This window comes from Condylostylus longicornis, unplaced genomic scaffold (genome assembly GCF_029603195.1).
Source record: "Condylostylus longicornis isolate FDR11 unplaced genomic scaffold, ASM2960319v2 ptg000022l, whole genome shotgun sequence".
NCBI classification, from domain to species: Eukaryota; Metazoa; Arthropoda; class Insecta; order Diptera; family Dolichopodidae; genus Condylostylus; species Condylostylus longicornis.
In genome coordinates, this window is record NW_026577991.1 from 5,727,005 (window position 1) to 5,736,881 (window position 9,877).

Genomic DNA, 9,877 nt, shown 5'->3' on the forward strand with positions numbered 1-9,877 from the left:
TATATGTAGTATAAAGAATAACCATTATTCAATAAAAATTATATGCGACTGACCCATTAGGATTTTAATGGTGTACAATCTAATTCCACTCAATATAAATTTGTAAATCGGAAATAAACATAAAAATATAAAAATATGTACTAAAATTTTATGTACTTGAATTGTATTCAATGCATCATCATACATATGTAAACACATTAAATTTAAAGTGAACTGACATTAATAAGTTAGAAAACAAACGTGTACAGATATTTCTCTGTTTTGCATTGTGTAGTTTAGGTTGAAGCCTTATTTGAATAGACTTTAAAACGACTTATGTGTTGTAGACTTCAAAACGTTGTGTTCTCGTAAGAATGAGCCGAGGACTAGGATGTTGCGCACTGCCAACTCTTATCCGAGTTGTTTGCTTTAATGTTGATGTTAGTAGTGGCTTACTTACGTCGGTACTTTCTAGCAATTTAAATTATGTTTAGCTATAGGCTATATGGCAGTAATCTGCCTTGTAACTCGTTTTAACTTTGTTTTAGAAAATTTTGTTTCCACCATACCAATGAACTCTAATTCTTGTACTAACTTTTTCATCATCTTAAATCCTTCTCCTTTCTCAATGAGTGACGACGACTTTGCTTGGCGATCTGACAGCCGCATTTTGTGCGTCTAAACGATGATTGTTTTGCTGTTTCGAGCCATGTTAGTTTGCTTGATAGTTAAAGCCTGGTATAATATAATGTTTTCAATATAACAGAATAAATCTAAATTGCATATAAATGTCTACCAAAAATAAAAAAAGATAAAAAAAAAATTACATTACATCGAGATTTTCTATAATTTATCACCATAAATAAAATATGATTTGTGCATTTATTTACATATCTATATATACAAAGTTACATAGTACATTGTATATGCCACAAATGTCATAAATATAATAATGTGTATATTTACATGTACATACCTCGTGTACATTAACAATTAGAATGATTTAGTTTCGAAATTTTTTTCAAAATAAAGAAAAATAATTTGTGTAATTCTTATATACTATATGAGCCCCTTCTGTAAATTATACTAAATTGAATTTATTTAGTACATAAACATAATGTATTTATTTCTAGTATTTGTTTTTATAATCCTTGTTATAAACTGGACATTTTATGTATATAGACATACACACAAATGTATTTGATTTTTAAGAATTTTCTTTCGTGTTCAACGCTATTATATTAATAATAATTTAGTGAATGCGTTTTATTTAAAGTACCTTCATTTAGTTCTATTTAATATGCTATAAACGGTTTACGAGTGTCGAGTACATATTATTATTTTACATGAATTTTGGTTTATAGAACTTTTACCGTTACTAGTGTGTTATTCCAGACAAATATAATCAATGGTTTCAATTTATACATTAAGTGGTCAAATTCTTAGTAGAAATGTTTCTGAGTGAATTATACCATTTGGACCTGGAGGTTTTCCTCAATAACAAACTGTCATTCATCAATCACTACGACTATGTGATTGGCAAGGCAAGCTCTCTGTTGGCATTTATTAAACATTGGTCTAAGAAGTTTAATGACCCCTATATTTTTAAGTCCTTGTATTCGTCTCTGGATTCGTCCCCCATCTAGAATAATCCTCACAGTTTGATCACTCTATTACAATATTCACCTTAATAAAATTGAGTCGATTGAAAAAAAAAATTTTTAAGATATGCGCCTTTTTAAGATATCCTTGGTAAGATCCAATTTTTCTTACCCCTCATATAAAAACTTGCTCAAATTGATTGCTTTACATACATATTTTAATTGACTTACTTTTTTAACATTAACTTACATTTTTCAACTTAAATCTGATTTGATCTCTCCTGATATTTTTAACAGAATCGTCGTGAGCTCTATAAAATAAAAATTAAAAAATTTTATGAGTTTATTGGTTCTGAACTTCAGTGGGTACAGTAGTAACATACAGCAGTAGGGTTCATGTAGCAGTATGGTTATTTCAGTTTTGTAGCAGTATGGTTATTTCAGTAGGGTTGTTCTAGTAGTCACGTACAATTCCAACATAATATTTTTTACGATACCTTGTGCATATTATATAAATTACACCGTTTAAAGTAATGGGGCTGCCATTTAGACCCTTATAAATATTACAAATAAAATTGGTATATAAACGTTTTACATACATACATACATATATTTAAATACACTAATATTGTTTTTATTTTTTTTTTTACATTTTACTTTAATTCCATAGAAGTTTTGACAATATTTCAAATAAAAATATTGTCATTTTTACATTGTTTATGTTCACATATTGTATATTTTGCATACATATTTTTCGAACATATGACGCATGCATATACATACATTTATATGAGTGTGCAGTGTATTGTGTACATTTTGTGAATTCAATTTTCAATTTTATAATTTTCGTGTTAAACAATTTAAAGTCGATTGCCTGCAGTTTTCTTTTTTTTTTTATTTGTTTACATAATTTTTTACAATTTTTTTCTTCTTATAATTTGCCTTTATTTGTACAAAAAAAGAAAAATAAACAGAAAAAAAAGATAAACTAATAAAAAACAGTGAATTTATTAAAAGATTAGAAGAAAATAAATTATAAAAAAAATTGCAAAAAAAAAAAACAAAAAATAAAAGTGAAAAACGGGAATATTTAGTTGGAACCATTTTCGCTACAGTTTTGAATATTGCGGCGGTTAACAGAATTTTGCGACAAAGGAGGGAGTTTATGTGCTTTAAAAAATATTTTAAATTTTGTATATGAGAGCGTATTAGACTTGGAAATATGATAGGTACATGCAAGCGGTTATTAATTTAATAATATCAATTTGTTTTTTTTTATATAAGTCATGAAAATAAATTTGAAAAACAAAAACACCTTCACAAAAAAATAAAACTCATTCATATTAATGCGGATTACAATAAATTTTTCATTTTAAATTATGTATTAAATATTAGGATTTGCGTTACAAAAATTGATATAACAAAAAAATTTTTCATAAAATATTTAATAAAACGAATAGTTGTTGTCAAATATTGTGCTTGTAGTAAGTACAAGCACAATATTTGACAATGTACTCTAGTGACGGCTCCAAATTCAATATAAAATTTCAAGAGAAAGTTTACATTTTATTAGTTTACAGATAAGTGATGTCGTTTTGCGGTGACAATTCATAGAAGAAAATAATTGATTAAAAATATGAATTGATTTAAAAAATATGTTTGAATTGCGATCAAATGTCTATCATCCCTCTCTCACGTCACCTTATGTCACATTTTAAGGGTAGAAAACCCAAAGAAAAATTTAAATTTATTGAAAAACCTCTAGAAGTACTATCAATTTTGTTTAGGACGTCTCAGAAAGTTTTTAAGTACAACCATTCCCCTCCTTGAAATTAGTATATTGAATTCAAACACAGTTGGCGCTAGGTAATTTCACGAGGCTTTATATAGAACGTATGTAACTTGTCAATTTGTGTTGTAAAGCACTTAACCTACAATTCCGACGTTATAGTGGCAAAATGTTGTTATTATAACATCTAATTAACATGTTTTCCATTCAAACTAACACACCCATGATATGCCATACATATGTATATGAAATTTGTATATAAGTATGTAGATATATGTACTTCAAAAATAAAATATCAAAAATTTTCATATTTCAATCTAAATTGACAATTAGAAAAAAAAAGTTCTTAATTTTCATATTTCTTTTTCGTTTTTTACTGAAAATTATAAAAACGTGACCAAAAATGTTATTCTAAAAAATTATTACTCGTATAATAACTGCTATTATTGCTTTTTTTTACTACTTTAAAGTCTTCTTTAATGACGGTACCTAACATTATGTGAAATGACAATTTTTTTCATTTATTTTTTAATTTATTTCATTTACAATAATTTTTGAAATTTGTTTATTTTAATTTTGTTTTTTAAAAGCCTTTAAAATGTTGATGATGAATGGCACCTGTGTAACAATGAATTCTACGGGGGTTTTTTTTAAGAAACGTGAGTTTAAATAAATATTTGTTAAACAGGAAATAAATTCTTAACAAAAAAAAAAATTAAATTTTTAACTTGTATGTAAATTATGAAGAAGAATTATTAAAAATAAGTTTGTTTGCTCCTATTAAAAAATAAGTTGAATCTTTTGAATATTAAAAAGTTGTATGTGAACAGAAGTTGTATATTTATACAAACAATCAAAAGAAAAGCAATAAAGGGAAGCCTCTTTAATTTTTTTTTAAAATTCTCTAGTAAATATTTGTTGTATAAATTAACAAGTTTTATATTTTTTTTTTAGTTTAAACAATTTAAGATTGTTCACCAATAAATCAATAATTATACAATCATCCAACAACCGAGAGAAATTTCTTAGAAATAAAAAACTCGCACAAGAAAATGCGACCCAAGTGCCAAAGCGGGGTGTGAGGACAGAAGACTCTTCTTTCATTCCGAGAGAGAGACATCAGACCAGCCCATTATTGTCACATTGCGTAGCAACAGATAAGATCCCAAGAGTCGTTCCATTCCTCGTGGGCTCAAAAGCTCTTGCAATTTCCATAGATTTCGGTATGACTCGGAGCCTAAATCAGATCAATTTCGACCGATTGCGCCATCTCGTTGAGAAATAACCTGCAATCCCGGATCATTCTAGAAGTTGATTTTTCCGCTTCCAGCACCCTTATCGCTACCGTGAAAATGCTGATACACTTATATGATATCACATTGCAGGTCAACCATTCTAACACATTGTTGATTGAGACCACCTCAGCCTGAAAGACGCTACACTGATCTGAAGGTCGAAAAGGTCACTATAAGAAGAAAATTTTAAATTAGATATGAAATCTATTAAAATTTTTAATTAAAAACGTAATGTGTGTATGTATGCTACATTTAAAGTATTGTAAAAGTTCACAACTTTTGAGAACTACTTTTTAAAGCATTGTAGCATACAATGCAGCTTATATACATAATTTACATTGTATTCCCCAAAAGCAAAAGTTATTGTTCAAAGCTTGCAAAATTTTTTTTATTTTATTAAACTTAAACACAATATAATTTATAAAAATAGAAGATTCTTAATAATTATACTTACGAGTATAGTTAATTTTATATTATAAAAGGATTCAAATATTAAATTCATATCAGATTCAATTCCGTTCTATTGAAAAAAAGAATGAAATTTCGAATAAAATTATTTTATAGATCTGTATATTATACAGGATATTAATTTTTGTAATTATTTCCGTCATTTCATTGAATGATTTTCTTGAATAGTATATGAATTTAAGTAAGCTTGTTATTAAACAACATCCTTAGTACATTTATACTATATCCACTTATCATATTATATAAATAAACTAATTTCAAATTGGAATATGAATACCTATAATCAAAAATGTATTACATACTAATAATTATAACAATATAATATTTATTAAGCTATTTATTAATACTAATATTTTCATTATTAATACATAATAGAATATCATGAAATTAGGCAAACAAAAGCGGAATAAAAATTTTTAATAGATTTTTCTAAAATTTATTATAATAATTAATCTTATCTATTCAATTAGTATCCATTAATTAACTCGGAAATCTCAGAACGGCCAATCGGCTGGAAATTTGAGGTATTTCAGCCATTTAAGTCGATGGGGCTGAACGGGATATACCCCGTTCTTCTGAATGTGACTCGGGAATGGATAATTCCGCTTCTAAGTATAATATTTCAAAGCAACGGATATACACCGGAGCTTTGGGGAGGAGTGTGTACCCTTTAATTGTATTCATTCTGAAGGTGAACCGAAGGGATATGATTCTCAAGTCGTTCAGATCAAAAATAACAATGTATGCGTTCCTAGAACACCACTCCACCCTTATGGACGGGCAAAATGGACTCTGGTTGTGGACGGATCTCTCACGATTCTCAATTCTCCAACTGATTTTCAAAAAATTCAAAACTTCTATAATTTTAAAACCGAACTCAAAATATTTAAAGCTATCTACACAAAATGAATAAATTAAGATAATTTCTTAAAGTGGTTTTTATTATTTCTCAATTTATGATTTTAATTTTAAATACTTTTTACCTTCAACTATACTTATGCTAGTACTGAATGCACATTATACGCTTCTTATTTAATTAAAACTTTTGAAATTCAATCATTTATAAATAAGATATATAAAATTGTCAAAAAAAGATTTCTCACGTTAATTGATCTTTTTCAATAAAGCAAAAAAAAATTAAATGAAACCGATCAATTTATTGAATTTAATCTTAAATGGTAGCCATAAAATACTTCAGATAAAAAACCAATAATATTTATAATTACTAATATGAAAGTAATATAACAGAGAGAAAGAGAGCAAATAATAATAAAATTGCAATATTTTATCTAATAATTTCAATTGCAATAAAATTTTCTTAAATAAACTTGAAAACCGTATCAATTGCAATTAAAAAAATTTTATGTTGTCTAATAGAAAGAAATATTATCTACTCTGAAACTTAAAATGTAGTTGTATACGTCACAACTATAGATGATACTAATTTCAACCATAAAGTCACAGAGTACCTACATAAACATACAGAAATACTAAGTGTAATGAAATAGAAAATTCAATAAAAGAAAATCAACGATAACACAATTGAAATTGAACTTATATGACAGTTTTAGAAAAATTTCTTCCTGTTTCCAGAAACCGCATCCAAATTATCGTTAACGTTATTATTTTATAGACATAATTATGTGTGTTGTAGCAATAAAAGTAACAATAATTAAGTATAGGCTTCGATAATTCTTTAGACATTGTATTTTAAACATGTTTTGTGAGTTAATATTCGCTCTACAATTCTTTGCAATTTTATCCGATCTGATTGGTTCCGAGCAGTGGAGAGCGGTTTATAAATTAATCGCAATCTTAAGATTTTGACGTTCATTTCCAGAATTAATAAAACTAATATTTACCAGTGCTCTATACTTGGAGTATGTTTAAAGTGTTATACACTCAAAAAAAAATAATTGTAATTTTTACTAAGTATTTGGTAAAAAACGCTGTACAATCATTTTTTGGTAATATTTACAATTTTTTTGTCAAATTTACCAAATTTTTTCACAATTTTGGTTATATTAACAAAAAAATTTGGTAAAAAAGGTAAAAAAACATGGTAAAAATATAATTTACGATTAGCTTAGTAAATTATGCAAAAAAAATTGGTAAAAATAAAATTTTTTTTGGTAAATGAAACAAATTTCTTAGTATAAACAACAAAAATTATTGGTAACGTCCATACAAACGAATTTGTTAATTTCACAAAGTAATTTAGTAAAATATTACCATGTTTTTTTATTAGAGGAACAAAACTTTTGGTAAAATTTACAAATGAAATTGGTAGAAATTACTTACAAAATAATTTTTACCATATTTGCTTTTGTAAATTCCACTAATTTTATAAGTTTTACCATGTCTTTAAGTAGATTTTACAAAAGCTTGGTAAGTATTACAAAACAATTTCCTAATAACTTTGGGTAAAGTAACGGCTTGTTGTATCACGTCATTTCGTTGTTTGTTCTTCAAAGAGAAAGAAGTGTTTTACAACTTCATTATAAAAGTTTTAACTACAATAAAATTAAACAATTTTTAGTTATAATAAAATTAAAAAAAATTAAACAAAGTGAAATTAATTGCCTTATTTATTTACCAATAAGTCTACAAATAAAATTTGAGAAATTTACATTATTATAGTGTGGCAACAAATAAATGTAAGGTTATTGTTTGAATATATTTGGTGATGGTATCAATTAAATATAATTTTAGGGACTGTATTTAACTTAAAAAAACACCGTGTTAATATTTGTGCTCAGATTTAGTTTAAAAATTTTAATGTGTTGTACGTAATCTAGAGTATTTAAAATGTTTGCAGTAGTGGACGAAGTCACAAAGCGAAATAGTAAAATGACATATAGCTTAGCCGCTAAAATTGCTAAAGAAATTCATGAAGTATTTCCTCTAAAACGTGAGGTTAGTAAAACTTTAAAATGCAATTAGATTTTTTATTTGATATTTTAATTTCCGCAGTCAACCTATTTTCATAAGACATTTTCATATAAAAGGACATCAACCAGGTGGAAAAATTTTTTATAAATTTTTTAATCAAAAAAGATCTTTACATAGTTTAGGACTTGAGAGGAACCCTGAAAATAATGAAATTTCCACAAAGAAATGCAATTTTTTAGGTAAAGTTAAAACTATTTACTTTAGTTTTTAAATTTAAGATTTTTGCAATGTACCTATGTTTTTTTTAATAGAAACGAATGGAGAAATCTCTGAATATTTAAAAATTTTAAAAGGTCCAACATTAACTCACACAGAGCTTGAAGAAATTTGGAAAAAAACTAGCAATTATAGGTTGACACAAATATCCGCCATGACCTCAACTAATGACATTTTGAAAGAATGGTTACAGTACAAAGATTCATTGGGATATAAACTGGTAAGGAATCATATATAACAATATTGATTATTTAATATTAGATACGTTATGTGATTGTATAATTTCTTATATTGCAGTTTGATATTGATTTTTTAAACTTATTTCCCAATGCAAAAAATGCACTGCAAGATATTTCAAGTTTTCATTTGAAAATGAGAGAAATATTCACAGAGAGAATAAAAGACGAAAATTCAAAGGAACTAATCGAAGTTCTGCAAAATTACGAAAACTTTTTTTGAAAGTAAGCTTTAATTACATTACATAAAATTTCAACTTTACTCTAATACAATAAATTACACCTTAAACCGTAGTATTCAAATTTTTTAAATTGATTAACAAAATATTTACAATATTTCTATTTAAGATGGTATAACTCTCACAACAATGTATTTACTGCATAATATTGTCAGACCCACTGGACATGTGACAACTGTGGATAAAGGAAAAAAAATTTCACCATTCGAGACTCACAAAATGCCTTCGTAATTATAGGAAGAACAGCTCAAAATGTTGAAGATTTAATTCAAGAAAAAATTCAATCTCAAGATTCTATTCAACCTCTCCTGCTTGTTCAAGGTTGTATCTCTAATCCAGAGGCAATATTAGTTTACTTCGATGGAATAAGATACAAAATGTATTCCATAGCAAAAGCAGTAGATACATGTTTTAAAATTTTTTACATTTTTAATTTAAAATTTACAATTCAAGCCAATTTGTTTTGGAGGTTCGTCGCCAATTTTTTTATGGAATATGTAACAACACTAATCATTCATCAGTTAATATTCTAATTGATGAAATAAATCAAAGTAGTATTACTGAAAAATAATATTTTAGCATTGTGTAATATCTGCTATGATTTTTGTTAAAATTTTCTAAACTTTTTTTTTGTATAGTTTATTTAAAACGTTATTTTTTAAGCACGAAAATGTTTCCTTTTGATATTAACTTTATATAATTAACATTAAAAAAAAATTGAAGTGAATTAAATGTCTAAATAAAAATTTAAAATAGAAAAACAATTTATTAACAAGTTTTTTTTAAGTAATTTCAGATTCCATAAGTATCATCTCAGCTAATATTAAATGAATTGGTAAATGAAAAGAAAACTGAAATAAAAAGACGATTCTTACCATATCACTTTTACTTGTACGTTTGGTAGTAATTACAATTTCTACTTTTATTATTACTATGTATATTTGTGAAATTTACTAGTACTATTTCTTATTTTTACCAAAGCGTATTGGTAATAATTACCCTTCTCATTTGTTATTGCTACCATATATACTTGTAAAATTTACCAATGCCATTTTTAATTTTTACCAAAGTATATTGGTAATTATTACCATTTATTTTTGTC

The 9,877-nt window shown here is 26.0% G+C and overlaps 1 long non-coding RNA gene across 1 annotated transcript; it reads left to right on the forward strand.

Annotated features, from left to right (window-relative positions):
* The first annotated feature begins 7,859 nt into the window (after positions 1-7,859).
* On the forward strand, positions 7,860-9,398 carry LOC129606869 (uncharacterized). The gene is made up of 5 exons (XR_008696779.1): positions 7,860-8,048; positions 8,106-8,263; positions 8,336-8,520; positions 8,598-8,761; positions 8,885-9,398. It is a non-coding gene; the product is annotated as an uncharacterized LOC129606869 (long non-coding RNA).
* Positions 9,399-9,877: the final 479 nt, after the last annotated feature.